The sequence below is a fragment of the Miscanthus floridulus genome, chromosome 10, assembly GCF_019320115.1.
Source record: "Miscanthus floridulus cultivar M001 chromosome 10, ASM1932011v1, whole genome shotgun sequence".
Classification (NCBI taxonomy): Eukaryota; Viridiplantae; Streptophyta; class Magnoliopsida; order Poales; family Poaceae; genus Miscanthus; species Miscanthus floridulus.
Genome location: NC_089589.1, coordinates 128,206,457 through 128,233,346, shown reverse-complemented (window position 1 = coordinate 128,233,346; position 26,890 = coordinate 128,206,457). Strand labels below are relative to the sequence as shown.

Sequence of the window (26,890 nt, the reverse complement as noted above, 5' to 3'; positions counted from 1 at the left end):
AGTGCTGCACTCGACAAAGAGCTGTCGGCATATCCCTTCACGGCAAAGGCTTCTTTGCCGAGTGCCGCATGTCGGGCACTCGGCAAAGGATTTCCCGAGTGCCACGACGGCACTTGGCAAAGAAAAGCCGCCGTGACGGCCAGGTCATGGTGACAGCCCCTTTGCCGAATGCCACGCGTCGGCACTTGGCAAAGAAATGTGTTTTTTTTAAATGCTTTGCCAAGTGCCTGCATCTGGCACTCGGCAAAGCTTGTTTTCTTTTTTTTGGATTTTCTTTGCCGAGTGTTGTAGGTAGGCACTCGGCAAAGCAGTTTTTTTTAATTTTCTTTGCCGAGTGCCTTTACCATGGCACTCGGCAAAGCTGGGAAGCTTAGTGTCCCAGATTCCCAGCTTTGCTGAGTGTCATGGTCATGACACTCGGCAAAGAAGTGAAAAAAATCAATTTTTTTTTGGTTTTTAGTCTTCCATCGTTGCAAACAAGATATACATCATATATATATATATATATATATATATATATATATATATATATATATATATATATATATATATATATATATATATATATATATATATATATATATATATATATATATATAACACAACTATATATCACACAAATGTATATCACAATCCACCACAAACACAAACATAGCATACAAGTATCACAATCTCGACTCCCAAGTCCAAAGTCCAAACACACAAGCATAGTTCACAAAGTTCACAAGTGCATTATATCACAACGGCTGCCATTTGAAGCTCACGGCGACGGTCTAGGTTGGGATGGCCCAACGTGCGATCCCGACGACCCTCCGAGGTGGTTCGACGCCGCCCCCGATTGATGCTGCACAAAATAGAAGAGATTGCACGTGAGCGACAAGAGAAGAGATAAATATGCAAGATAAATATCCGCCACTACCACTACCACCACCACCACCACATCACCGCCATCACCAACACTTCACCACCAACACTTCACCACCACTAGGTTTCTCTAGGTTTCACTAGGTTTCTCTAAGTTTCAGCATAGAAAGTAAAACTTCGTACTTATACTCACCAGGGTAGAATCAGGACGTTGTGGAGGTGGATCTGGAGCAAGCAACGTCTATGGGATCGCCAACCTTGTTGCTGGCCAATTTGCTGCATGAACTTGATCATCTCGGCCATCTGCCGCTGATCTTGCTCCCGCTGGGCCTCCAAATTTTGTAGCCTCTACCGCTCGGCCTCCCGCTCGGCCTACAGTTCCTGCACGTAGGCCTGCAGCATTTGACCCCAATGTTTCAATAATGCATAGGTAAGGTATGTAAGCGACAAATGAAACACAAATGCTTACCTAGAGTGCCGACACCGCGGTCGGCCGTTGGCATATGGGCACACTTGAGCTCGAGCTCGCTGCTCGGAGTTGGTGGAGAGGAGGAGTAGAGGCCGTGTCGAAGGCGCCGTTGCCAATCCAGAACCGGCCATGCTTCTTGCCTTGCCCCACCCTCATCATGAGCTGAGGATCAAGGCGCTCCTCGATTCTCGGATCGTAGCCCAGCCCATGGACTGACCTTGCCGCCTCTATGTACGAAGAGAGGCGGGTGTGGACGCTGGAGTTGGTGTACGCCTCAAGCGGGGCATCTGGGTCGTACTCGATGTCGGCCGTCGCCTTGCCCATGTGAGCCAGAGCATATGCCTTGAGTTGACCAACTGGCTGGCCACCATGTGCATTCGACTACAAGAAAGACAACAACATATGGTTAGAAATGATGCAGAATTGAGCAAGGCTAGATTAGAGCAATGGCGGAGACTTACATATGCCTTTGCATATTTGCTACTGTAGCAGCCGATGGAGACGCAACTGTGGGTGCATCATGTGCATGTTGCCCCGAGCGTGCAACCATGCGCTTCCATGCCGGTGGAGTGCATGCGGTTGCGTGCTGCTTTGCAGGTGAAGCGACATGCTGCCCCATCAAATCACCTAGCCTCTAGCTATGTATTGTATGTATATTCATTCTTTTAACAGGAGCATATTAAATGCTATTGTACCATATTTTACTACTTCTGTGTTCAACTGATGTAAATTGATTATTCGTAAATAAGAATAGTCAGCAAACTATTATCTGATCTTTTTTTTTTTGGCTTTTTCTGATTTTCTGTATGTTTTATTAGGTTCTCCTTTGAAATTTTCCAGTTTGGCTTATTGATTGATTTGTATTCAGCAGGGCACAATGTCACTGTCCACTCAACCAAACTATGTGGTCAATCAGTCAATGAATAAGACTCAGCTGCCAGGCTGGTTCAGGGCCCACACGGAAAGTGATGGCCTAGCTTATGGGTCTAATAATAGTTCAGTTTTCTAGAATTCACTATGTACTCAAACATAGTTCAGTTTTCTAGATTTCACTATGTACTCACTAGCAGATTTTGATAGGATATTTCTCAGATTTGTTGTATATTTGCATTATGTAGTAAAAAAGGAGGGTACTGTAGACATGGTACCATGGTACATAGATGATGCTAATCTTTAGAGTTTAAAACATTTGCAAAATTTAAGATCAAGAAAAAAATAAATTTTAGAACGTCATTTTGAAACCTCTCACTGCATTTCAGGCGTTGTGCGATTCACATGGTATATGAAAGTTTTAAGGTGAGTAGCAGCTGTTGACTAAAGTACACCAAAACTAGCACCACTTAGGGATGGTGGGGAGACCTTTTTTATGATCTCAACAAACTTCTATGCGGGTCTGATTCACAATTTGGAAGGCAAAAGGCACCATTTGGTACAACAGCAAAGAGAATAATGTTTCACATGTGGTGTACTGGTGTTGTGTGTGTTAGCTGAGATTTCACATGAAAACTGGGATTTGACATGTAAACAACCTCTTGAGAGAAAAAGAAGCCCTGCTAAATTGGCTTTCGTATTTATCCTGATTCCTAATAGAGACGACTTAGAGTATGACTCTTTGAGTACTGATGATATGTTGGGGTTTTTTTTAACGGTTGAGAAATATCTATATATGGATGCTTACTAGAAAACAGAGAAGTCTGTTAAAAATTAGTTTCTGATATATGATATCTTGATTGCTGGAAGAGTTGTTTTTCCGTGGAGCTACTGTCACTCGGTTGCTTAGTTTTGCGCTTTGTTTACTGACCGTTGAAAATTCTCTAACCATGGGGCGAGTGATTTTGGGAGCCGTGACACTCTAGTGTTGGACGGCGCCCCAACACCCGATCGGGAACAGATAAAAAATGGGAATATTGTGTTCTTGCCCCAACTTTGATGTGCAATTGTGATTTTACTCTCGTTTTTGTCATCGTTATGATTTTACCCCTACTTTGTAACTACTAAGGCTCAGTTTACCCTTACTTTTAACTCCGTTAGTTGTATCTAGAATAAAAAAATAAAAAAAACAACAAAACCCTTCACAGTAAAGACCAAAGGACAACAATACCCCTTATCCACTCGTACCCTCCCAATCCCCCCATCCTCTACCGTATCATCTCTAGCTCTATCGTTCCACATCCCCAAGGCCCCAACAGGAGGAGCACCGGAAGCAGCAGCAGGCCGGCGCCCGGCCCGGCCGCTACCATATCCATCCGCAGGGTGCTGGGCGCAGTCAAGGACCAGGCGACCATCGGCATCGCTCGGGTGACGGGCGCCGTGGCGCCGGACCTCGACGTGGCCATCGTGCGCGCCACCTCCCACGACGACGCGACCCCGGACAACTGCCACGCGCGGGAGGTGCTCCGCCTCGCGTCCACCACGGGCGCGACACACGCCTGCGTCGCCTCCATCACCCACCGCCTCTCCAGGACCCGCGACTACGTCGTCGCCACCAAGTGCCTCGCACTCCTGCACCGCCTTGCAGCCACCGACATCGACCCCAACCCTACCGAGGACGCCGACGGAGAGGGCCGCACGCGGTTCCTCCACGAGCTGCTCCACCCCACCCTCACCGGCCGCCGCGCGGGGGAGCCCATGCTCGTGCTGCTCCTCGACTTCCCCAACGAGGCGCACACGGCTTCATGGGACCACTCCGCCTTCGTCCGCGCCTACACCACCTACCTCGACCGCGTCCGCTTCCTCGTCCTGCTCCTCCCCGCACCGCGCTTCGCCGACGACCGCGTCATGGGACCACTGCACATGGCGGCGGCGGCGGCGGTGGCCAACATGGACATGGAGGCGCTCCTAGGCCGCGCGCGCCACCTACGGCACCTGCTGGACTGCCTCCTCACGTGCCGCCCCACGGGCTCCGACGGGGCTAGCCGTGTCATCGCGCTCCACCCACTGCTCAGGGACAGCTTCAGAGTCTAGAGTCTATGATGACGTCGCGCTCGTCCTCGACCGCTTCTTCAACATGGACTACCCCGAGTGCGCCAAGGCCTTCGAGACCTACGTCGGCACCGCCAAGCAGATCGACGCGATCCGCGCCTTCTACGCCTGGTGCGATGATGCCGGCGTCGCACGCTCGTCCGACATCCCCGACGTCCGGCGCGTCGACGACAAGCTCCTCGAGACCATGGAGCAGTTCCTGAGGCAGCGCGGCCGGGCGGGACGCGCCTCGCCGCCACGATCGGCGCGCGTGCCTACTGTCGGTAAAATAGGGGTAAAATCACAATGTATTCTGATAAGCAGGGGCAATTTCGTAGGGGCAAACTTGTCCTTACTGAGCCCATTTGACACCATTACCTGTTGTTCATGGAATAGGGGTAAACTTAAGCTCCGTTTTCAAAAAACAGGGGTACAATCACAATGCTGACAAAAGCAGGGGTAAAATCACACCTGGACGTCAAAGTAGAGGCAAGAACGCAATAGCCCCATAAAAATCGAGTGATTCTAGTCCATACAACACTTGATTTTCTTGACCCTTGGACCTAGATCAAATAAACAAAAAACTACCCAAACAACACAAATAAATAACCATATTATTTTTATGTAAGTCAAATTGGAAAATATCAAAGGAGAACCAAATAAAACATACATAAAATAAATAAAAAAACCAAAAAATAGCCATATTATTTGCATGGAAGCCAAATTGGAAAATTTCAAAGGGGAACCGAATAAAACATACAAAAATTTGGAAAAAGACAAAAAAAGATCAGATAATAGTTTGCTAACTATTCTTATTTACGAATAATCAATTTACATCAGTTGAACACAGAACTTATATCCAAATAGAAGTAGTAAAATATGGTACAATAACATGTAATCTGCTTCTGTTAAAAGAATGAATATACATACAATACATAGCTAGAGTCTGGATGATTTGATGGGGCAGCATGTCCCTTCACCTGCAAAGCAGCAGGCAACTGCATGCACTCCACCGGCGTGGAAGCACATGGTTGCACGTTCGAAGGAACATGCACCTGCAGTTGTGTGCAGCAGTGCCCTGCTGCTACAGTAGGCATATGCACAGTAGTGCCCTGCCGTTGCACCTCCCGTGGCTTGCCGCGCCATGCGCCGTGGCGCGGCAGTGCCGCGTCCAGATCCGCGGTGCAGCAGCCCCTGCCACGTCACCGGTCAGTGTCTCGGTCGTCGCCACGTCATGCCTCTTGCTGCGTCACCATGCATGACGCGGCACAGGCGTTTCGCCGCGCTATGGAAATAGGCGTGGCCAAAACTGTTAGTTTTGGAAAAAAAAATAACACAGTGTTAGATTTCAAATTAGTTTACAAAAAGTGTTAGTCCACCGCGTCACTGGCCAGCCGCGGCACACTACCCGCTCGCTGCACTAGCTGCCCGCCGCCCCCGCGCAGCCAGCCCGCGGCGCCGCAGATCTGCTGTGTCGCCGGCCCGCCGCGCCGCCCCACGCTCCGAGCACCACGATGCCAGCCCTAGCGCACAACCTCCTCATGGTCACGGGAAAAGGGGAGTTGAGGCGGCAGATAGGGGATGGCAGGATCGTCCTTTCCCATTTATTTTGTCGAAACATTTTTTTTTCTTGGTCCATTATTTACCAGCAGCTCACAGGGTTGAGAAACTGGGGCATACTGTAGCTTCGGATTGAGAAAACAGGAACAAATGTGCAAAGTTAATAAAAACAGAGGCAAACATGCGGTTAGAGTTGAAAACAAGTGCAGTAATACAATTGTTCCTCTTATTTATTGATTTGGCCATTTCTTTACCTAATTATCTCACTGTTTATTTTATAAATAGTAGGAAAGTCAAGGCTTGGGATATTTGAAATCTTACATCGTATGAGGTTACCAGAGTACTGTAACAAAACTCTTCTCATATTCATATATGACGTGGTAGCTTTCAAGAAATTGACGTGGACTGGGAGTAGGCTAATTAATTAGCCAAAAAGCTACAAACCTCCCCAGACTTTGAACTCTTTTGCACTACCCTATAAATGGAGCGAGGCATAAACATAGCAACACAACGTTGGCGTTTTGTAAGTACTTGTAACCTGGCTCGCAGAGAGCGTGAAGACCCACACGCACCCTCTCCTTTCGTGATTTTTTTTCACACTTTTTGTAAACTAATTTACAATCTAACACTGTTTAAATTTTATTTCTAAAACTAACACTTTTGGCCGCGCCTATTTCCATAGCGCGGCGGAACGCCTGTGCTGCGCCATGTATGATGGCGCGGCAAGAGATATGACGTGGCGACGACCGGAATGCTGACCCCGCGCCGCTGATTTGGGTGCGGCACTGCCACGGCACGGCGCATGGCGCGGCAAGCCGCGGCAGGTGCAACAGCAGGGCACTACTGTGCCTGTGCCTGCGCCTACTGTAGATGCCGATGGAGATGCAACAGCAGGGCACTACTGCGCACAACTGCAGCCGATGGAGACGCAACTGCAGGTGCATGCTTTTCATGTTGCTCCGAGCGTGCAATCATGCGCTTCCACGCCAGTGGACTGCATGCGGTCGCCTGCTGCTTTGCAGGTGATGGGACATGCTGCCCCATCAAATCACCTAGCCTCTAGCTATGTATTGTATGTATATTCATTCTTTTAACAGGAGCACATTATGTAAGTTCAGTGTTCAACTGATGTAAATTGATTATTCGTAAATAAAAATAGTCAGCAAACTATTATCTGATCTTTTTTTGGCTTTTTTCTGATTTTCTGTATGTTTTATTAGGTTCTCCTTTGAAATTTTCCAGTTTGGCTTATTGATTGATTTGTATTCAGCAGGGCACAATGTCACTGTCCACTCAACCAAACTATGTGGTCAATCAGTCAACGAATAAGACTCAGCTGCCATGCTAGTTCAGGGCCCACACGGAAAGTGATGGCCTAGCTTATGGGTCTGATAATAGTTCAGTTTTCTAGAATTCACTATGTACTCACTAGCAGATTTTGATAGGATATTTCTCAGATTTGTTGTATATTTGCATTATGCAGTAAAAAAGGAGGGTACTGTAGACCTGGTACCATGGTACATAGATGATGCTAATCTTTAGAGTTTAAAACATTTGCAAAATTTAAGATGAATAGAAAAAATAAATTTTAGAACTTCATTTTGAAACCTCTCACTGCATGTCAGGCGTTGTGCGATTCACATGGTATATGAAAGTTTTAAGTTGAGTAGCAACTGTTGACTAAAGTACACCAAAACTAGCACCACTTAGGGATGGTGGGGAGACCTTTTTTCCATGATCTCAACAAACTTCTAAGCGGGTCTGATTCACAATTAGGAAGGCAAAAGGCACCATTTGGTACAACAGCAAAGAGAATAATGTTTCACATGTGGTGAACTGGTGTTGTGTGGTTTAGCTGAGATTTCACATGAAAACTGGGATTTGACATGTAAACAACCTCTTGAGACAAAAAGAAGCCCTGCTGAATTGGCTTTCGTATTTATCCTGATTCCTAATATAGACGACTTAGAGTATGACTCTTTGAGTACTGATGATATGTTGGGGTTTTTTTAACGCTTGAGAAATATCTATATATCGATGCTTACTAGAAAACAGAGAAGTCTGTTAAAAAATAGTTTCTGATATATGATATCTTGATTGCCGGAAGAGTTGCTTTTCCGTGGAGCTACTGTCACTCGGTTGCTAAGTTTTGCGCTTTGCTTACTGACCGTTGAAAATTCTCTACCCATGGGGCGAGTGATTTTGGGAGCCGTGACACTCTAGTGTTGGAACGCGCCCCAACACCCGATCGGCAACAGAGAAAAAATCTAGTGATTCTGGTCCATACAACACTTGATTTTCTTGACCCTTGGATCTAGATCAAATAAACAAAAAAACTATTCAAACAACACAAATAAATAACCGTATTATTTTTATGTAAGTCAAATTGGAAAGTACCAAAGGAGAACCAGATAAAACATACATAAAATAAATAAAAAAACTAAAAAATAGCCAGATTATTTGCATGGAAGCTAAATTGGAAAATTTCAAAGGGGAACCAAATAAAACATACAGAAAATCAGAAAAAGCCAAAAAAAAATCAGATAATAGTTTGCTGACTATTCTTATTTGCGAATAATCAATTTACATCACTTGAACACAGAACTTATATCCAAACAGAAATAGTAAAATATGGTACAATAACATGTAATCTACTCCGGTTAAAAGAATGAATATACATACAATACATAGCTAGAGTCTAGGTGATTTGATGGGGGCAGCATGTCCATTCACATGCAAAGCAGCAGGCAACTATATGCACTCCACCGGTGTGGAAGCGCATGGTTGCACGCTCGGAGCAACATGCACCTACAGTCGCGTCGCTGCAGTAGTGCTCTGTTGCTACAGTAGTGCCCCGGTGTTGCGTCTCCATCGGCTGCTACAGTAGGCACATGCACACTAGTGCCCTGCCGTTGCACCTCCCGCGGCTTGCCGCGCAATGCACCGTGGCGCGGAAGCCCCTGCTACGTCACCGGTCAACGTCTGGGTCGTTGCCATGTCATGCCTTTTGCTGCGCCACCATGTATAGCGCGGCACAGGCGTTTCGCCGCGCCATGGAAATAGAAGTGGCCAAAAGTGTTAGTTTTGGAAATAAAATTTAAACAGTGTTGGATTTCAAATTAGTTTACAAAAAAAAAAAGTGTTAGTCCACCGCGTCACTGGCCAGCCGCAGCGCACTGCCCGCTCGCTGCGCTACCTGCCCGCCGCCCCCGCGCAGCCAGCCCACGGCGCCGCAGATCTGCCGTGTCGCCGACCCGCCGCGCCGCGGCACCCCGCGCTCCGAGCACCACGATGCCAGCCCTAGGGCACAGCAACCGCAGGGCACTATTGTAGCAGCCGATGGAGACGCAACAGCAGGGCACTACTGCACACAACTGCAGCCGATGGAGACGCAACTGCAGGTGCATGCTTTTCATGTTGCTCCGAGCGTGCAACCATGCGCTTCCACGCAGATGGACTGCATGCAGTTGCGTGCTGCTTTGCAGGTGATGGGACATGTTGCCCCATCAAATCACCTAGCCTCTAGCTATATATTGTGCGTATATTCAAGATTACATGCTATTATACCATATTTTACTACTTCTATTTGATGTAAGTTCTGTGTTCAACTGATGTAAATTGATTATTCGTAAATCAGAATAGTCAGCAAACTATTATCTGATCTTTTTTTTTTGGCTTTTTTCTGATTTTCTATATGTTTTATTAGGTTCTCCTTTGAAATTTTCCAGTTTGGCTTATTGATTGATTTGTATTCAGCCGGGCACAATGTCACTGTCCACTCAACCAAACTATGTGGTCAATCAGTCAATGAATAAGACTCAACTGCCAGGCTGGTTCAGGGCCCACACGGAAAGTGATGGCCTAGCTTATGGGTCTGATAATAGTTCAGTTTTCTAGAATTCACTATGTAGTCAAATATAGTTCAGTTTTCTAGACTTCACTATGTACTCACTAGCAGATTTTGATAGGATATTTCTCAGATTTGTTGTATATTTGCATTTTGCAGTAAAAAAGGAGGGTACTGTAGACCTGGTACCATGGTACATAGATGATGCTAATCTTTAGAGTTTAAAACATTTGCAAAATTTAAGATGAATAGAAAAAGTAAATTTTAGAACTTCATTTTGAAACCTTTCACTGCATTTCAGGCGTTGTGCGATTCACATGGTATATGAAAGTTTTAAGGTGAGTAGCAGCTGTTGAGATGGGCTTTTCAGTGAGCAGCGTACATGGGCGCACGGTTGCGGTGTGGACGCTGCTGTCGTGCACGCTCTGCTTCCTGTGCGCCTTCAACCTCCACAGCAAGTCACTGTACCTAGCCACCTTCCTGTCCTTCGTCTACGGCATCGGCTACCTGAGCGTCGAGTGCGTGGTGTACCACGCCATCAGTGCAGCTAGTCTCGTCCCGTTCACCTTCATCGCAGGTAGTACAACACATGTATCAGATCACAGGGTCGACATCGAAATCCTTGAGTGGAACTGATATTTAACCTGATTTTACATACATATGTCATTGCAGGGACATCCATGGTCTGGATGCTACTTCAGTGGAACTCGGATGGCCATGGCCCCAGTCTGCGTGGGGCAACTTCCAAGCAGCCCTGACCCTGCCCAGTTATTTTCCTATGAATAATGGGCATCTCCTGTACCCAATGTGGCCACAGTTGACTTCAACTATACATCAGTGCATGCATGCAACATGAAAAACTCTGTAATATTTTTTTGTTGTCGTCCTTGTACTTTGCTATGGTACACCAAATTAATAGTGTACCATTGATCTAGATGTTAATTTGCACATATTACCTTATATAGAAGGTAACAGAAAGAAAGTATAATATCATCTTATTAGATCTATAATATATAGGTATCCTTCATCTTGGCCTTCTTCATTTACAAGGCATCAATTACCAACCGCGCCTCTTTATCCGTGGTCATCTGACCTAACTTGTTACACTATTAACTTCCCAACACTGAGGCTTGGTAAGTCTCCTGTATATAGTCTTTGTGTCAATCAAATAACAAAAGGGTGCAGGTCTGTGGATGTCAGCTCGATCTAGGATCCAAAGATTATGGGAAGCAGATCTGCATGCATGTGCTGTTAATATTCCTATTGCACGGAAGTCTAGGTTCGATGTTCCACGTGAAGAAAACGCGCATCTGTTCACAAGTTGTTAGTATGTAATTTTACGCAGCTTGGACAGTTTAGACCCTAAAGTCCAGTTTCGGCGTTCGCAGGTTCGACAGTTTAGAGTTTATAGTTTAGATCCTGACCGGTACACCTAATCTCTGGAATTGTCGGTTCCTTATTGTCAACTCTTCTCTTAAATTGTGGACGTACGCCAATACTTCACCAAATGATGGCTTACGAGTTAAACCAAACCCAAAGGGACACGGCAATGCAAATTATTGTACATCGATGCACTGCTATTTTATAATTGCATTCCAGTTGCAAATTCATGGAGTATGTAGAAAACAAGGCCATGGTTGGCAAATACAGTGAAGTCGCACTACTACAGTCCAAACCCTTCCTTTCTGCCGGTTTTTGTGCCGCCACTAGGAGAGCATGTATCCATGGTGGTTTTGTAGCCGGCGCTAATAATAGATTATTCATGCTTGCTCTAGTTACATGATGTGTATCGATAATGGAGCATCACTGGTTTTGTAGCCGGCACTAATAATAGATAATTGCGTGGCCGCAGGGAAAATAGTGTATCCGAACCGGCACTAGTTATTGTACGGCCATGGTGAAAAGGGAGCAGCAGGTCTGTAGATGTCAGCTCGATCTAGGATAGATTTTTGAGAGCGGGTCTATTCATTCTTATTGTTTGGAAGTCCAGGTTGGATGTTCCACGTGACGCACGCATGCGCGCATTTGTTGGCAAGTTGTTAGTATGTAATTTTACAAGTCTATTCATTCTTATTGTTTTGAAGTCCAGGTTGGATGTTCCACGTGACGCACGCATGCGCGCATTTGTTGGAAAGTTGTTAGTATGTAATTTTACAAGTCCAGGTTCAGTGTTCCACGTGAGGCATGCTCATATTTGTTCCCAAGTTGTTAGTATGTAATTTTATGCAGCTTGGACAGTTTATTAGGCCCTAAAGTCCAGGTTCGGCCTTCCATGTGAGGCATGCACGCCTTTGTTCCACTACTAAAAAAATGTTTGTAGTAATGGAATAATTTTTTTTTTTGTAAGGGTGGCTGGTGATGGAACTGTCCCTACAGTGGACGTGCTTGAGACCCACGAGACCAGCCGCCCCTACAAATGGCACAGTAGGGGCGGGGCGGCTCACTCACCAGCCGCCCCCGGTGTTGCGATTTGTAGGGGCGGCTCAATCACCAGCCGCCCCTACAAATGCTTCACGTACAAAAGGCTGCAGCCCCCTTCTTTCTCCTTGGGTCACTCACTCATACCCGAGAAAAAAGGCTTGGGAGGCCTTGGACACCTTCCAAAACTTGTTCTACTAAGGAGGGAAGGTTTTGGTCTCAAATCCTTTGGTGGAGATGTTGTAGAAGGTAAGAAAATACTATTCCACACTTTTTTTTAAGTTTTAATGGTTGGTTAGTGAGTAATTTGAGTTTTACTTTTCTCTCAATTCTATGGTGCTTGAGCTACTTATGAAGCAAATTAGACTCAAGTTTTGAATGTACTAGGGTAAATTAGGTAGGGGAACAAGATCATACCCTTATTTTGTCTATGTTTCTTGATTTTAGTGAACAATTAGTTAGTTTTATGGATGTCATATGCATGTAGATCTAGATCTAAATCTAGGGTTTGGTTTTTTTATTAATTTCATTTTTGTAAATTTATGTTTGATGAAATTGGATTAGGGTTTGCATGAAAGATATTGGGTAAAATATTAATTATTGCTAATTATTATCTTTGAAATTATTTATTATAATCAACAAATATATATTTTAATTATTTATGGATAAATAGGACATTAATTAATTTTCCTCTACCATGGTATGTTTGTTTGCTTCATGTAATTATATTTGATTCATATTCATATATATCTGAAGTATATATAATTATTCTCAAGTAATTATTAATTTGATTCATTTTTATATATATCTGAATAAGAAGTCCTTTAATGTTTTTTTTGTTGTTGTTGTAAAAGATGGAGTACAGGAACTCTTGGATGTATGATTCGTTAAGGTTCAAGGCAGGTTTCCGTGAAGAGGTGGATAAATTTATTGAAGCCGCAGAAAAGCATGCAATGACGTTGACAGAGAATAAGGATACAATTATTTATCCCTATAAAGGTTGCAAGAACCGTAAGAATATAATTATTTATCCCTGTAAAGTACCTTCTCCTCACTATTCTTATTACTGGCCCTAAACAACCAGGCATTGATATAGACGTGTTTCTCGAGCCTTTGATGTAAGAAATGGAGAGGCTGTGGAGGCATGGGGAGCCGATGTACGATGCGTTCCGAAAGGAGGACTTCATATGTAGAGCAATAATATTTGTTACTACCAATGATTACCCCGCGTTGTTTGCTTTATCTGGACAGATCAAAGAGAAGATGGGGTGCTTAGTTTGCTTGGATGGTACTACATGGGTGTTCCTGCATGCATCCAAGAAAATAGTTTACCTAAGAAACCGGCGCTTCTTAAAGACAAGTCATAAGAACCGCAGCAAATTGTTCTATAGATTTTATGACAACACTCTGGAGATTGAACCCCCTTAAGAGAGACGTCATAACGGAGAACACGTGTACAGAATGGTGAAAAACATACACGTCATCTATGGAAAGAAGAATTCGGATGGGACGAACAGAGATAGAAGCACAGCTTCTGTCGAAATTTGAATTATCCAAAATTAGTGACAAAGATAGATGACCGATTAAAATAATAGAGCATAATTTTAGAAAAATTTAGGAAAAAACATCACATTTTGAGTTAATATGAGGGAGAAAAACTAGTTACAAGTTTCAGCCACAGATTAAAAAGAGAAATCACACATGTTCATCATTGATCATCATAAACAGTTGTGATTTTTCTTTTTAATCTATGGGTAAATTTTGTAACTAGTCTTTCTCCCTCATACTAACTCCAAATGTGATGATTTGTTTCCTAAATTTTTCTAAAGTCATGCCCTATTAAGTTACTGTGTTGATTTGGTCATTCTTTTCGTTTGACAAAGTTTGAGCAATTCAAATTTTCAAATTTAAAAAAAATAACAAGTTCTAACAAGATTTTGAAACACCAAATGATTTCAGCTGAAAAAGTGATGAATACCAAATATGTATAACTCATCAAGATCTACAACTTTTATGTTGGTTATTTCTTCATCTGATAAAGTGATAGTAAACATTGTTCATAAATCAACATGTCTCTCATATAGTTCATGAAACTATGAGTGATATGTGAACTTGTGAACAATGTTTACTAATACTTTATCAAATAAAGAAGTGATCAAAATAAAAGTTGTAGATAGTGATGAGTTCAACAACTTTTACGTTCATAACTTTTTCAGTTGAAATCATATACTCTTTCAAAATATTGTTTAAAGTTGTAATTGTTTGAATTTCAAATTTTGAATCGTACAAACAAAGTCACATGACTCTTTCAAATTTTTAATTTTTGATTTTTTTTGTTTTCTATATTGTTTACATATATTTGTGCATATATAGAATAATACAAAATATTATATACATTTACTTTGTGTTTTTGTGATACAAAAAATACAGAATTAATAATTTAATAAAATGGAAAATATTTGTAGGGGCGGCTAGATTAGGAACCACCCCTACAAATGCATTTTTAGGGGTGGCTGGTGTTTTAAGCCGCCCCTACAAATCGTCCTGGGTATATAAGCATGGGCGCTCGGGGGCCAAAATTTTGTAAGTGTTGGGCGCTCTCTTCTTCCTCCCAACGTCGTCAGGCTGCCAAGTTTTCGTCGGCGCCCCACTGCCGCCGCCTCCTGGACCTCTCCCGACACCGGCGCCCCCTCTCCGCACCCCCGGGCCACAGCTCGACATCCCAGGGCCACCACGATGCCGCGCGCCACATCTCCACGGCGGCTACGGTTTTAGAGCCCCCGGACGGCCAACCCGCCGCCTCCTCCCCATCCCCGACCTCGATCTCCGCCAACCCGCTCCATCCCCCGGGCCGCCAAGCAAGTTAGGGTTTGCATCGCCTCCATCGCCCGCCGCCTCTCTAGGACCCGCGACTACGTCATCGCCGCCAAGTGCCTCGCGCTCCTGCACCGCCTTGCCGCCGCCGCCACCGACCCCGACCCTACTGAGGACGCCGATGGAGAGGGCCACACGTGGTTCCTCCACGAGCTGCTCCGCCCCATCCTCACCGACCGTCGCGCGGGGGAGCCCATGCTCGCGCTGCTCCTCGCCTTCCCCAACGAGGTGCACATGGTTTCATGGGACCACTCTGCCTTTGTCTGCACCTACACCACCTACCTCGACCGCGTCCGCTTCCTCGGCCTGCTCCTCCCCGCGCCGCGCTTCGCCGACGACCGCATCATGGGACCACTACACATGGCGGCGGCGGTGGCCGACATGGACACGGAGGCGCTCTTGGGCCACGCGCGCCACCTATGGCACCTGCTAGACCGCCTCCTCGCGTGCCGCCCCGTGGGCTCCACCGGGGCTAGCCGCGTCGTGCGCGCCGCGCTCCACCCGCTGCTCAGGGACAGCTTCAGAGTCTAGAGTCTACGATGACGTCGCGCTCGTCCTCGCGCTCCTCCTCGATCGCTTCTTCAACATGGACTACCCCAAGTGTGCCAAGGCCTTCGAGACCTACGTCGGCAACGCCAAGCAGATCGACGCGCTCTGCGCCTTCTACGCCTGGTGCGACGATGCTGGTGTCGCGCGCTCGTCCGACATCCCCGACGCTAGGCGCGTCGATGACAAGCTCCTCGAGACCATGGAGCAGTTCCTGAGGCAGCGCGGCCGGGCGGGACGCGCCTCGCCGCCACGATCGGCGCGCGTGCCTTCTGTCGGTAAAACAGGGGTAAAATCACAATGTATTCTGATAAGCAGGGGCAATTTCGTAGGGGCAAACTTGTCCTTACTGAGCCCATTTGACACCATTACCTGCTATTCACGGAATAGGAGTAAACTTAAGCTCCGTTTTCAAAAAACAGGGGTACAATCACAACGATGACAAAAGCAGGGGTAAAATCACACCTGGACGTCAAAGTAGGGGCAAGAACGCAATAGCCCCATAAAAAAGAGTGATTCTGGTCCATACAACACTTGATTTTCTTGACCCTTGGATCTAGATCAAACAAACAAAAAAACTACCCAAACAACACAAATAAATAACCATATTATTTTTATGTAAGTCAAATTGGAAAATATCAAAGGAGAACCAAATAAAACATACAAAAAATAAATAAAAAACTAAAAATAGCCAGATTATTTGCATGGAAGCCAAATTGGAAAATTTCAAAGGGGAACCGAATAAAACATACAGAAAATCAGAAAAAGCCAAAAAAAATCAGATAATAGTTTGCTGACTATTCTTATTTACGAATAATCAATTTACATTAGTTGAACACAGAACTTATATCCAAATAGAAGTAGTAAAATATTGTACAATAACATGTAATCTGCTCCTGTTAAAAGAATGAATATACATACCATACGTAGCTAGAGTCTAGGTGATTTGATTGGGCAGCATGTCCCTTCACCTGCAAAGCAGCAGGCAACTGCATGTACTCCACCGGCGTGGAAGCACATGGTTGCACGCTCGGAGCAACATGCACCTGTAGTTGTGTGCAGTAGTGCCCTGCTGCTACAGTAGGCACGTGCACAGTAGTGCCCAGCCGTTGCACCTCCCGTGGCTTGCCGCGCCATGCGTCGTGGCGCGGCAGTGCCGCGCCCAGATCCGTGGCGTGGCAGCCCCTGCCACGTCACCGGTCAGCGTCTCGGTCGTCGCCATGTCATGCCTCTTGCTGCGCCACCATGCATGGCACGGCACAGGCGTTTCGTCGCGCCATAAAAATAGGCGTAGCCAAAAGTGTTAGTTTTGGAAATAAAATTTAAACAATGTTAGATTTCAAATTAGTTTACAAAAAAATGTTAGTCCACCGCGTCACTGGCCAGCCACGGCGCACTGCCCGCTCGCTACACTACCTGCCCGCCGCCCCAGCGCAGCCAGCCCGCGGCGCCGCAGATCTGCCGTGTCGCCGGCCCGCCGCGCCGCCCCGCGCTCTGAGCACCACAATGCCAGCCCTAGCGCACAACCTCCTCATGGTCACGGGAAAAGGGGAGTTGAGGCGGCAGATAGGGGATGGCAGGATCGTCCTTTCCCATTTATTTTGTCGAAACTTTTTTTCTTGGTCTATTATTTACCAGCAGCTCACAGGGTTGAGAAACTGGGGCATACTGTAGCTTCGAATTGAAAAAACTGGAACAAATCTGCAAAGTTAAAAAAAAAACTGGGGCAAACATGCGGTTAGAGTTGAAAACAAGTGCAGTAATACAATTGTTCCTTTTATTTATTGATTTGGCCATTTCTTTACCTAATTATCTCACTGTTTATTTTATAAATAGTAGGAAAGTCAAGGCTTGGGATATTTGAAATCTTACATCGTATGAGGTTACCAGAGTACTGTAACAAAACTCTTCTCATATTCATATATGACGTGGTAGCTTTAAAGAAATTGACGTGGACTGGGAGTAGGCTAATTAATTAGCCAAAAAGCTACAAACCTGCCCAGACTTTGAACTCTTGTGCACTACCCTATAAATGGAGCGAGGCATAAACATAGCAACACAACGCTGGCGTTTTGTAAGTACTTGTATCCTTGCTCGCAGCGAGCGTGAAGACCCACACGCACCCTCTCCTTTCGTGATTTTTTTTTATTTTTAACACTTTTTTAAACTAATTTGCAATCTAACACTGTTTCAATTTTATTTCTAAAACTAACACTTTTGGCCGCGCCTATTTCCATGGCGCGGCGAAACGCCTGTGCTGCGCTATGTATGGTGGCGCGGCAAGAGGAATGACGTGGCGACGACCTGAACGCTGACCGGTGACGTGGCAGGGGCTACCGCGCTGCGGATCTAGGCGCGACACTACCGCGCCACGGCGCATGGCGCGGCAAACTGCAGAAGGTGCAACAGTAGGGCACTACTGTGGCTGTGCCAGTGCCTACTGTAGCAGCCGATGGAGACGCAACAGCAGGGCACTACTGCACACAACTGCAGCCGATGGAGACGCAACTGCAGGTGCATGCTTTCCATTGCTCCGAGCGTGCAACCATGCGCTTCCATGCCGGAGGAATGCATGCGGTTGCGTGCTGCTTTGCAGTGAAGCGACATGCTGCCCCATCAAATCACATAGCCTCTAGCTATGTATTGTATGTATATTCATTCTTTTAACAGAAGCATATTATATGCTATTGTACCATATTTTACTACTTATGTTTGATGTAAGTTCTGTGTTCAAGTGATGTAAATTAATTATTCGTAAATAAGAATAGTCAGCGAACTATTATCTGATCTTTTTTTTTGGCTTTTTCTGATTTTCTGTATGTTTTATTAGGTTCTCCTTTGAAATTTTCCAGTTTGGCTTATTGATGGATTTGTATTCAGCAGCGCACAATGTCACTGTCCACTCAACCATACTATGTGGCCAATCAGTCAATGAATAAGACTCAGCTGCCAGGCTGGTTCAGGGCCCACACGGAAAGTGATGGCCTAGCTTATGGGTCGGATAATAGTTCAGTTTTCTATAATTCACTATGTACTCAAATATAGTTCAGTTTTCTAGACTTCACTATGTATTCACTAGCAGATTTTGATAGGATATTTCTCAGATTTGTTGTATATTTGCATTATGCAGTAAAAAAGGAGGGTATTGTAGACCTGGTACCATGGTACATAGATGATGCTAATCTTTAGAGTTTAAAACATTTGCAAAATTTAAGATTAAGAAAAAAAAATAAATTTTAGAACGTCATTTTGAAACCTCTCACTGCATTTCAGGCGTTGTGCGATTCACATTGTATATGAAAGTTTTAAGGTGAGTAGCAGCTGTTGACTAAAGTACACCAAAACTAGCACCACTTAGGGATGGTGGGGAGACCTTTTTTTATGATCTCAACAAACTTCTATGCGGGTCTGATTCACAATTAGGAAGGCAAAAGGCACCATTTGGTACAACAGCAAAGAGAATAATGTTTCACATGTGGTGTACTGGTGTTGTGTGGGTTAGCTGAGATTTCACATGAAAACTGGGATTTGACATGTAAACAACCTCTTGAGAGAAAAAGAAGCCCTGCTAAATTGGCTTTCGTATTTATCCTGATTCCTAATAGAGACGACTTAGAGTATGACTCTTTGAGTACTGATGATATGTTGGGGTTTTTTTTTTAACGCTTGAGAAATATCTATATATGGATGCTTACTAGAAAACAGAGAAGTCTGTTAAAAATTAGTTTCTGATATATGATATCTTGATTGCTGGAAGAGTTGTTTTTCCGTGGAGCTACTGTCACTCGGTTGCTCAGTTTTGCGCTTTGTTTACTGACCGTTGAAAATTCTCTACCCATGGGGCGAGTGATTTGGGAGCCGTGACACTCTAGTGTTGGACGGCGCCCCAACACCTGACCGGGAACAGATAAAAAATGGGAATATTGTGTTCTTGCCCCAACTTTGATGTCCAATTTTGATTCTACTCTCGTTTTTGTCATCGTTGTGATTTTACCCCTACTTTGTAACTACTAAGGCTCAGTTTACCCTTACTTTTAACTCCGTTGGTTGTATCTGGAATAAAAAATAAAAAAACAACAAAACCCTTCACAGTAAAGACCAAAGGACAACAATACCCCTTATCCACTCATACCCTCCCAATCCCCCCATCCTCTTCTGTATCATCTCTAGCTCTCTCATTCCACATCCCCAGGACCCCAACAAGAGGAGCACTAGAAGCAGCAGCAGGCCGGCACCCGGCCCAGCCGCTACCATATCCATCCGCAGGGTGCTGGGCCCAGTCAAGGTCCAGGCGACCATTGGCAACGCGCGGGTGACGGGCGCCGTGGCACCGGACCTCGACGCGGCCATCGTGCGCGCCACCTCCCACGACGACGCGACCCCGGACGATTGCCACGCGCGGGAGGTGCTCCGCCTCGCGTCCACCACGGGTGCGGCGCCCGCCTGCGTCGCCTCCATCGCCCGCCGCCTCTCCAGGACCTGCGACTACGTTGTCGCCGCCATGTGCCTCGCGCTCCGGCACCACCTTGCCGCCGCCGCCGCCGACCCCGACCCACCTGAGGACGCCGATGGAGAGGGCCACACATGGTTCCTCCACGAGCTGCTCCGCCCCACCCTCACCGGCTGCCGCGCGGGGGAGCCTGTGCTCGCGCTGCTCCTCGACTTCCCCAACGAGGTGCACACGGCTTCGTGGGACCACTCCGCCTTTGTCTGCGCCTACACCACCTACCTCGACCGCATCCGCTTCCTCGTCCTGCTCCTCCCCGCGCCGTGCTTCGCCGACGACCGCATCATGGGACCACTAGACACGGCGGCGGCGGTGGCCGACATGGACACGGAGGCGCTCTTGGGCCGCGCGCGCCACCTGCGGCACCTGCTGGACCGCCTCCTCGCTTGCCGCCCCACGGGCTCCACCGGGGCTAGCCACGTCGTGCGCGCCGCGCTCCACCCGCTGCTCAGGGACAGCTTCAGAGTCTAGAGTCTACGATGACGTCACGCTCGTCCTCGCGCTCCTCCTCGACCGCTTCTTCAACATGGACTTCCCCAAGTGCGCCAAGGCCTTCGAGACCTACGTCGGCACCGCCAAGCAGATCGACACGCTCCGCGCCTTCTACGCCTGGTGTGACGATGCCGGTGTCGCGCGCTCGTCCGACATCCCCGACGCCAGGCGCGTCGACGACAAGCTCCTCGAGACCGTGGAGCAGTTCCTGAGGCAGCGCGACCGGGCGGGACGCGCCTCGCCGCCACGATCGGCGCGCGTGCCTGCTGTCGGTAAAACAGGGGTAAAATCACAATGTATTCAGATAAGCAGGGGCAATTTCGTTGGGGCAAACTTGTCCTTACTGAGCACATTTGACACCATTACCTGCTGTTCATGGAATAGGGGTAAACTTAAGCTCCGTTTTCAAAAAACAGGGGTACAATCACAACGCTGACAAAAGCAGGGGTAAAATCACGCCTGGACGTAAAAGTAGGGGCAAGAATGCAATAGCCCCATAAAAAATCGAGTGATTCTGGTCCATACAACACTTGATTTTCTTGACCCTTGGATCCAGATCAAATAAAAAAAACTACCCAAACAACACAAATAAAAAACCATATTATTTTTATGTAAGTCAAATTGGAAAATATCAAAGGAGAACCAAATAAAACATACATAAAATAAATAAAAAAACCAAAAAATAGCCAGATTATTTGCATGGAAGCCAAATTGGAAAATTTCAAAGGGGAACCGAATAAAACATACAAAAATTTAGAAAAAGCCAAAAAAAGATCAGATAATAGTTTGCTAACTATTCTTATTTACGAATAATCAATTTACATCAGTTGAACACATAACTTATATCCAAATAGAAGTAGTAAAATATGGTACAATAATATGTAATCTACTTCTGTTAAAAGAATGAATATACATACAATACATAGCTTGAGTCTAGGTGATTTGATGGGGCAGCATGTCCCTTCACCTGCAAAGCAGCAGGCAACTGCATGCACTCCACCGTCGTGGAAGCACATGGTTGCACGCTCGGAGGAACATGCACCTGCAGTTGTGTGCAGTAGTGCCCTGCTGCTACAGTAGGCATATGCACAGTAGTGCCCTGCCGTTGCACCTCCGGTGGCTTGCCGCGCCCAGATCCGCGGCGCAGCAGCCGTTGCCACGTCACCGGTCAGTGTCTCCGTCGTCGCCACGTCATGCCTCTTGCTGCGCCACCATGCATGGCGCGGCACAGGCGTTTCACCACGACATGGAAATAGGCGCGGCCAAAACTGTTAGTTTTGGAAAAAAAAATTAAACAGTGTTAAATTTTAAATTAGTTTACAAAAAGTGTTAGTCCACCGCGTCACTGGCCAGCCGCGGCGCACTACCCGCTCGCTGCACTACCTGCCCGCCGCCCCCGCGCAGCCAGCCCGCGGCGCCGCAGATCTGCTGTGTCACCGGCCCGCCGCGCCGCCCCACGCTCCGAGCACGACGATGCCAGCCCTAGCGCACAACCTCCTCATGGTCACGGGAAAAGGGGAGTTGAGGCGGCAGATAGGGGATGGCAGGATCGTCCTTTCCCATTTATTTTGTCGAAATATTTTTTTTCTTGGTCCATTATTTACCAGCAGCTCACAGGGTTGAGAAACTTGGGCATACTGTAGCTTCGGATTGAAAAAACAGGAACAAATCTGCAAAGTTAAAAAAAACAGAGGCAAACATGCGGTTAGAGTTGAAAACAAGTGCAGTAATACAATTGTTCCTCTTATTTATTGATTTGGCCATTTCTTTACCTAATTATCTCACTCTTTATTTTATAAATAGTAGGAAAGTCAAGGCTTGGGATATTTGAAATCTTACATCGTATGAGGTTACCAGAGTACTGTAACAAAACTCTTCTCATATTCATATATGACGTGGTAGCTTTAAAGAAATTGACGTGGACTGGGAGCAGGCTAATTAATTAGCCAAAAAGCTACAAACCTCTCCAGACTTTGAACTCTTTTGCACTACCCTATAAATGGAGCGAGGCATAAACATAGCAACACAACGCTGGCGTTTTGTAAGTACTTGTAACCTGGCTCGCAGAGAGCGTGAAGACCCACACGCACCCTCTCCTTTCGTGATTTTTTTTCACATTTTTTTGTAAACTAATTTGCAATCTAACATTGTTTAAATTTTATTTCCAAAACTAACACTTTTGGCCGCGTCTATTTCCATGGCGCGGCGAAACGATTGTGCTGCGCCATGTATGGTGGCGCGGCAAGAGGTATGACGTGGCGACGACCGGAATGCTGACCAGTGACGTGGCAGGGGCTGCCACGCCGCTGATCTGGGTGCGGCACCGGCAAGCCGCGGCAGGTGCGACAGCAGGGCACTACTGTGCCTGTGCCTACGCCTACTGTAGCTGCCGATGGAGATGCAACAGCAAGGAACTACTGCACACAACTGCAGCCGATGGAGACGCAATGCATGCTTTTCATGTTGCTCCGAGCGTGCAACCATGCGCTTCCACGCCGGTGGATTGCATGCAGTCGCCTGCTGCTTTGCAGGTGATGGGACATGCTGCCCCATCAAATCACCTAGCCTCTAGCTATGTATTGTATGTATATTCGTTCTTTTAATAGGAGCAGATTAGGTGCTATTGTACTATATTTTACTACTTCTGTTTGATGTAAGTTCAGTGTTCAACTGATATAAATTGATTATTCGTAAATAAGAATAGTCAACAAACTATTATCTGATCTTTTTTGGTTTTTCTGATTTTCTGTATGTTTTATTAGGTTCTTCTTTGAAATTTTCCAGTTTGGCTTATTGATTGATTTGTATTCAGCAGGGCACAATGTCACTGTCCACTCAACCAAACTATGTGGTCAATCAGTCAACAAATAAGACTCAGCTGCCAAGCTAGTTCAGGGCCCACACGGAAAGTGATGGCCTAGCTTATGGGTCTGATAATAGTTCAGTTTTCTAGAATTCACTATGTACTCAAATATAGTTCAGTTTTCTAGACTTCACTATGTACTCACTAGCAGATTTTGATAGGATATTTCTCAGATTTATTGTATATTTGTATTATGCAGTAAAAAAGGAGGGTACTGTACACCTGGAACCATGGTACATAGATGATGCTAATCTTTAGAGTTTAAAACATTTGCAAAATTTTTGATGAATAGAAAAAATAAATTTTAGAACTTCATTTTGAAACCTCTCACTGCATTTCAGGCGTTGTGCGATTCACATGGTATATGAAAGTTTTAAGTTGAGTAGCAACTGTTGACTAAAGTACACCAAAACTAGCACCACTTAGGGATGGTGGGGAGACCTTTTTTCATGATCTCAACAAACTTCTAAGCGGGTCTGATTCACAATTAGGAAGGCAAAAGGCACCATTTGGTACAACAGCAAAGAGAATAATGTTTCACATGTGGTGTACTGGTGTTGTGTGGGTTAGCTGAGATTTCACATGATAACTGGGATTTGACATGTAAACAACCTCTTGAGACAAAAAGAAGCCCTGTTGAATTGGCTTTCGTATTTATCCTGATTCCTAACAGAGACGACTTAGAGTATGACTCTTTGAGTACTGATGATATGTTGGGGTTTTTTTTTAACGCTTGAGAAATATCTATATATGGATGCTTACTAGAAAACAGAGAAGTCTGTTAAAAAATAGTTTCTGATATATGATATCTTGATTGCCGGAAGAGTTGCTTTTCCGTGGAGCTACTGTCACTCGGTTGCTCAGTTTTGCGCTTTGTTTACTAACCGTTGAAAATTCTCTACCCATGGGGCTTGAGTGATTTTGGGAGCCGTGACACTCTAGTGTTGGAACGCGCCCCAACACCCAATCGGCAACAGAGAAAAAATCGAGTGATTCTGGTCCATACAACACTTGATTTTCTTGACGCTTGGATCTAGATCAAATAAACAAAAAAAACTATTCAAACAACACAAATAAATAACCATATTATTTTTATGTAAGTCAAATTGGAAAATACCAAAGGAGAACCAAATAAAACATACAGAAAATAAATAAAAAAACTAAAAAATAGCCAGATTATTTGCATGGAAGCCAAATTGAAAAATTTCAAAGGGGAACCAAATAAAACATACAGAAAATCAGAAAAAGCCAAAAAAAAATCAGATAATAGTTTGCTGACTATTCTTATTTAAGAATAATCAATTTACATCAGTTGAACACAGAACTTATATCCAAACAGAAGTAGTAAAATATGGTACAATAACATGTAATCTGCTCCAGTTAAAAGAATGAATATACATACAATACATAGCTAGAGCCTAGGTGATTTGATGGGGGCAGCATGTCCATTCACCTGCAAAGCAGCAGGCAACTACATGCACTCCACCGGTGTGGAAGCGCATGGTTGCACGCTCGGAGCAACATGCACCCGCAGTCGCGTCGCTGCAGTAGTGCTCTGTTGCTACAGTACTGCCCTGATGCTGCGTCTCCATCGGCTGCTACAGTAGGCACATGCACAGTAGTGCCCTGCCGTTGCACCTCCCGCGGCATGCCGCGCAATGCACCGTGGCGCGGCAGCCCCTGCTACGTCACCGGTCAGCGTCTCGATCGTCGCCACGTCATGCCTTTTGTTGCGTCACCATGCATGGCGCGGCACAGGCGTTTCGCCGCGCCATGTAAATAGGCGTGGCCAAAAGTGTTAGTTTTGGAAATAAAATTTAAACAGTGTTGTATTTCAAATTAGTTTACAAAAAGTGTTAGTCCACCGCGTCACTGGCCAGCCGCAGCGCACTGCCCGCTCGCTGCGCTACCTGCCCGCCGCTCCCGCGCAGCCAACCCACGGCGCCGCAGATCTGCCGTGTCGCCGGCCCGCCGCGCCGCGCCGCCCCGCGCTCCGAGCACCACGATGCCAGCCCTAGCGCACAGCCTCCTCATGGTCACTGGAAAAGGGGAGTTGAGGCGGCAGATAGGGGATGGCAGGATCGTCCTTTCCCATTTATTTTGTCGAAACCTTTTTTTTCTTGGTCCATTATTTACCAGCAGCTCACAGGGTTGAGAAACTGGGGCAGACTGTAGCTTCGGATTGAAAAAACAGGAACAAATCTGCAAAGTTAAAAAAACACAGGGGCAACCATGCGGTTAGAGTTGAAAACAAGTGCAGTAATACAATTGTTCCTTTTATTTATTGATTTGGCCATTTCTTTACCTAATTATTTCACTGTTTATTTTATAAATAGTAGGAAAGTCAAGGCTTGGGATATTTGAAATCTTACATCGTATGAGGTTACCAGAGTACTGTAACAAAACTCTTCTCATATTCATATATGACGTGGTAGCTTTAAAGAAATTGACGTGGACTGGGAGTAGGCTAATTAATTAGCCAAAAAGCTACAAACCTCCCCAGACTTTGAACTCTTTTGCACTACCCTATAAATGGAGCGAGGCATAAACATAGCAACACAACGTTGGCGTTTTGTAAGTACTTGTAACCTGGCTCGCAGCGAGCGTGAAGACCCACACGCACCCTCTCCTTCGTGATTTTTTTTTATTTTTAACATTTTTTATAAACTCATTTGCAATCTAACACTGTTTAAATTTTATTTCTAAAACTAACACTTTTGGCCGCACCAATTTTCATGACGCGGCGAAACGCTTATGCTGCGTCATGTATGTTGGCACAACAAGAGGCATGACGTGGCGACGATAGGAACGCGGACCGATGACGTGGCAGGGACTACCGCGTCGTGGATCTAGACGCGGCACTGCCACGCCACAGCGCATGGCGCGGCAAGCCGTGGGAGGTGCAACAACAGGGCACTACTGTGCCTGCGCCGCGCCAACTGCAGCAGCCGATGGAGACGCAACAGCAGGGCACTATTGTAGCAGCCGATGGAGACGCAACAGCAGGGCACTACTGCACACAACTGCAGCCGATGGAGACGCAACTGCAGGTGCATGCTTTTCATGTTGCTCCGAGCGTGCGACCATGCGCTTCCACGCCGATGGACTGCATGCAGTTGCGTGCTGCTTTGCAGGTGATGGGACATGCTGCCCCATCAAATGACCTAGCCTCTAGTTATATTTTGTGTGTATATTCATTCTTTTAACAGGAGAAGATTACATGCTATTGTACCATATTTTACTACTTCTGTTTGATGTAAGTTCTATGTTCATGTAAATTGATTATTCGTAAATAAGAATAGTCAGCAAACTATTATATGATCTTTTTTTTTTGGCTTTTTCTGATTTTCTGTATGTTTTATTAGGTTCTCCTTTGAAATTTTCCAGTTTGGCTTATTGATTGATTTGTATTCAGCCGGGCACAATGTCACAGTCCACTCAACCAAACTATGTGGTCAATCAGTCAATGAATAAGACTCAACTGCCAGG

General features: G+C 45.7%; 3 pseudogenes; all 3 read left to right on the top strand.

The window, feature by feature from the left end:
- The first annotated feature begins 1,891 nt into the window (after positions 1–1,891).
- LOC136489584 (probable clathrin assembly protein At4g32285) lies at positions 1,892–9,515 on the top strand (annotated as a pseudogene).
- Positions 9,516–11,595: 2,080 nt separating this feature from the next.
- On the top strand, positions 11,596–17,037 carry LOC136489582 (probable clathrin assembly protein At4g32285; annotated as a pseudogene).
- Positions 17,038–17,917: 880 nt separating this feature from the next.
- LOC136489581 (probable clathrin assembly protein At4g32285) lies at positions 17,918–20,928 on the top strand (annotated as a pseudogene).
- Positions 20,929–26,890: the final 5,962 nt, after the last annotated feature.